The following is a 5,099-nucleotide window of genomic DNA, read 5'->3' on the forward strand; positions in this document are numbered from 1 at the left end:
CAGACTGAGAGACGCACAGCCATCCCCTAAGCTGTGACTCTGAAAAGAGAATTTAAATATCACACACGAAGGCAGAGAGGAGAACAAGGACCATGCTGGCTCCGGTCTGCGGATAAAAACGGAGTCTGGACGCCATCTGAGGATGAGTAGAGGGGAAGACGTTACAATGCAAAACCAAGAAGGATGCACACCTGAGACACCTAGGGGGTGAAAGAAGAATCCTGAAATATTCTAGAAAATTCTTTTTGTATTAAGAGAGTACAAATAAAACAGACTTCTGTGTGTGATAAAGAGTAATTCCGTCTACGGCCATGCCACCCTGAACTACCCGATCCCGTCTGATCTCGGAAGCTAAGCAGGGTCGGGCCTGGTTCGTACTTGAATGGGAGACCACCTAGGAAGACCAGGTGCTGCAGGCGTAAAAAGTAAAAAATAAGGGATTGTAAGCTGATAAGGTCCTTGCAATTTGTGAGGTCAACCAAGGCTCGCCTCACCTAAAAAAAAAAAAACAAAATTAAAAAAAAGAGAGAGTAATTCCAACAAGAGGAATCTTAATGCTTAGGATATAATAAATGGAACAAAAACCAAGAGAAGTAAGAGGACCAAAGGGCACTGTACACTCCTCTCAAAAGAAAGGGGACAGCAGAAGAGAACCCTTCGCCTTGGACTACAGCACTATAAGCTGGTCAGGCAATGCTTCGGAAAACTTCAGTGGAAACAGCAAATCCTAGCAGAACTGTGCGCAGAATCATTTCTCCGCAGTATCTGCTGAGCGCCTGCTCCGACATCAGGCATTGTGTTGACCATGAACTGGAAAGATACAAACTTTCCAAAATTTTGCAAGACATGAAAATAGGTTTATATCTAAAATATAAAAATCAAAGGAAGGAGCGAAAAAGCTAAAAATAATAGACAACCAGATATATTGCATGTAACAATAAATTCTAACGGATTAAACTCTAGTGAGCTCAGAACTGTCAGATTACAGAAGATGAGCATTGGGGGGGTGGGGGGAGAAAAAGAAAGAGAGGAGGTAACATAAAGCAAAATGTCCGCCAAAAAAGTTACGAATAGACGAAGTGGTATCAGGCAAAGTTAGAAAAAAAAAAAAAAGATAAAAGCAGGGTCCCGTGTTAATATCATGCGAAAAAGTTCAAGGTGGAGGAATGACCAAGAACTTTTGAAAGAACAAGTCCATTTCCAATAATTCATCTTAAGTAAATTATTATGGATGCATTCGAAGAAACAAGTTCAATAGTCGTCATTGCTACCTCTTTATAATGGGGAAAAATTGGAAATAACCTAAGTTACGAACAATTAATTAAAACATTGTACACCCACAAAACAAGATGCTATGTGGCTATCAAAAATACGCTTTATAAGCACATTTGGTTAACTTGAGAAAGTGCTCCTGATATATTTTACAATAAATTAAAAACAAGTTACTCATCCTCTTATAATATATGATATGATTTTCCTTCTCAAAAAATAATCTATCCATATAAACACCAAAAAGTGCAATCACAGCAAATGACATGCATTTTTTAATTCCTCTTCCCTTGCTGTGTTTTCTTTTCCTGCTCTGTTTATTCCCTATACTTTTGTCAGCAAATAATTTTAAGTTGGCCTATGTCTAAATACTTTGAAACTAAATACAGTCTTCACTTGTTCATGAGATAAAACATAGATAACATAGAAAGTGAAGGGAAGATATTTTGTCTCCTGACCCGCTGCTCTTCTCCGGTTGGCAAAATCAGGAGGTAAACCTGGAAGTCCATCTGGACCCTTTCCACTCCCTGTTTCCACATCCCCAAGTCGTACTGTTTCTGCCTCCAAAATGTCAAGTGCCTGTTCTTGTACCACCACTGCCACCGAACTAACCCACCGCCCCTCCATTGCCTCGTCTCCTGCCTGTCCTGCCCCAGAGGCCCCCGACTGCCTCCACAGTCACTGTCCCTCACCTCTGACCCTACCTTCACTCTGCAATCAGAGTGCTCTTCAAAAGGAAATCTGCCTTCATTGAGCCTCTCTCTCCATCACTGGACTCCAACGGCCCAGCCCTCCTCCTCCGCCTCACCCAGCTCTCAGTTCCATGTATGCGGCTCGGGCCTTCTCATATGTGCTGTTCCTCTGCACCCAATGCTACCCATAGCTCAGTTCTCCACTGAGTGTCACGTCCATCCGGAGACACTCCCTGACTTTACAGTCTAACTAGGTTCCGCCCCAATTATTCTGTTGTCAAAAAAAAAAAAAAATGTGTTATTTTTCTTCACAACATTTATACTTTTTAATTGTTGATCTATTTGACTACTCGAGGAATATATATTTCCCTCTCTGTGCTATGAGTTTTCTACAGGTGAGGCCTTGCCTTTTCTGTTCTCTATGTATACCCAGCACTGACCACAGGAGTACCTCACACATAAAAGCAACAGTGATAAAATTGTACAGCACTTCATATATACCAGACAGGTTCTCAGTACTTCACGTCCATTAGCTCATTTAATACTCACAACAACTCTGATGTAAGTGCTAATATCAGTCCCATCTTACAGGTGAGGAAACTGAGGCACACAGGGTTAGATAATTTGTCCAGGGCCTGACTGATAACGAACGGCTGAGCCGGAATTTGAAGCCAGGCCATCTGACTTCAACCTTCGTGCTCTTTAACATTACACTATGCTGCTCGTCACAGTGTGAGCTCAACACGTTTTGTTCAATAAATCGAACTACCCTTAGGAGGCACCGTTAACCCAGTCTTCTTGCCATGCATATTTGGTGTTTACTCTGGGTTATTTCAAACTGGGATCACAGTCTATGTACAACTTATATTTCCACTCTTTTTAATTCATCCTATATGAATATCGGGATTTTAATGGTGGTGTATTATTTCATTGTATAAATCTATCTGATGTATTTAATCATTCTCTTATTTATTGAGCATCGGGAGGGTATCTTAATTAGTTCAGGCTGCTATAACAAAGACAGGAGGCGGTCTGGCTTATAAACAACAGAAATGCTCAGAGTCCAGGCGGCTGGGAGTTGGAGATGCGCATAGTCAGGTTCTGGAAAGAGCCCTCTTCCGGCCCTCTTCCGAGTTGCAGATGGCCGTTTTCACATCATGTCCTCACATGGTGGAGAAAGCGGCAGAGCTCTCTGGGGTGTCTTTTATAAGGGCACCAACCCCGTTCATGAGGGCTTCACCCTCATAACAATTCAACATACGAATTTGGGGAGTATACAAACATTCAGTCCATAACAGAGGGGTTTTTATTCAATTTGTTGTTATTTTAAATGGCTCTGTAATGACATTCTTGAACATAAATATTGTGCAATATCTTGTGATAAATTCCAAGGATATAAACTTCAAGGATTTTGAGGTGTATGAATGGCCAGGCCAAGAGGTTGAAGGGGACCCGCATTCCCACATTGAGGCCAGATGAGGCTATATATTCATCTAAAACTGTACTAGGGGCATGAAAGTTCCCAAAAATGCCTGTGGGTGGAAAGCATTTTATAGCATATTCAAGGTGTCTCCAAACTTTGGTCCTAATTTATATAATATTAAAATTGATTTACATTTCCTTGATTAACTGGTTGAAAGAGATGACCACATCAGATTTTACACTGGTATTGAAGAATTCACTCTTCCCCAGCACTCGAATAGTACTTAGGCTATTACTTTATAAACAATATTAACTTTATAAACAATTATAAACAATACCATTGGGGAAGAGTTATTAATTTAGATTTATACTGAAATTTAAGTTTTTAATTATATTCCAAAATACGATGTTATGCTTTCCTTTTCCATGTAAAAACACACCCAGCAAAATACACATTGTTACCACCTGCTGCTAGTTCGATATTATTTCTCAAATTAAACAGTATAAAAAATAATTCCCAGAATAGAGACCCAAACAGAAAAACAAGTTCTGTCTGTGGACTAGACCAACCATGATAACACTAACAGAAAGATGTGATGAGACTTCGCTGGGAAGATCTGCTTGCCTGTTTTTCTCCTACATTTCTATGCTTCTGCAAATGACTCGTGGAATGTTCCTTGATTACAGTTAAGAATCTGCACCTTTTTACTGCATTAAATTCCCAAAGGACTACAGTGAAATCCTGGAGCTGACATGGCAGATAGCTCATCTTGGCATTAGAGTAAGTTTCAAGAAAGACATCTAAAGCCAACATATCCCATTAAAAGGGACACTATAAGCCCACAAACAGAGCAAATTGGGACATATTTAATTATCAAGGGAGTAAAGAATTAACCCGGAAAAGGTAAGAACTTGACTACTTGAAATAAACGTAAAAGAAATAACAGAAATGGAAACCCGTGAAAAATGTCATACGCTTTACAAAACACATTACCTATTTAAATAAAAGCTGCACACGTGAAACTTTACTGTTGAGAATTTTCAAGGACTAGACTGTAAATTCAAATTCATTTATATGATGAAAAAATATTTATAAAACATATGGATCCTATCTATATCTACTATGAAGGTTTATAAACAGCAAAATCTTGATATTGAGCATCTCAATATCACAAAAAAGAATTCCCAGAATAGTAAATAAAAAATATCAATAAAAAAGAATTCTCAGAAAAGTAAATCCCCTGGGTCTATAACTTAGTCATCCAGGTAAAACTGTCCTCAGAAGGGACTGAGAAAGGAGGGAACAAGGAGAAGAAAAAGCCCTGATCTCTCTGAGCTCATGTTTTAGGGCCTTCGTTTCTGTTCGTACAGTTAAAAGGGGACAGCGAATCAATCTCCTGGAAAGAACTTACTACAGAAGGAATAAGGCAGGTGTCCCTTAACATCTGTGCGAAGATGGGGCCAAAGAAGTAAGGGCAGTGATTTTGGCTCTAATAAAACCTGACTGAAGTATCCTGAAGGCTTTCACACCCAAACTGCAGAAGCCCGTAAAACCTAAGAAAAGTTGACAGAATAATTGCTTTGTGATGTTTAGAAACTCTGCAGGTGGGTAAAAGTTAAAAACTGGACTGAGGCGAGCAGTAATTGATCACCCGTAAGATGAGTGCGTGGTCAGACTTATGGACCTGTATGAAAACTGTCACGGAGCTAGAGATG

The 5,099-nt window shown here is 39.7% G+C and overlaps 1 pseudogene; it reads left to right on the plus strand.

Annotated features, from left to right (window-relative positions):
• The first annotated feature begins 301 nt into the window (after positions 1–301).
• LOC120611457 (uncharacterized) lies at positions 302–419 on the plus strand (annotated as a pseudogene).
• The last annotated feature ends 4,680 nt before the right edge of the window (positions 420–5,099 follow it).

The sequence above is a fragment of the Pteropus medius genome, unplaced genomic scaffold, assembly GCF_902729225.1.
Source record: "Pteropus medius unplaced genomic scaffold, Ma_sr-lr_union100, whole genome shotgun sequence".
In the NCBI taxonomy this organism is placed as follows: Eukaryota; Metazoa; Chordata; class Mammalia; order Chiroptera; family Pteropodidae; genus Pteropus; species Pteropus medius.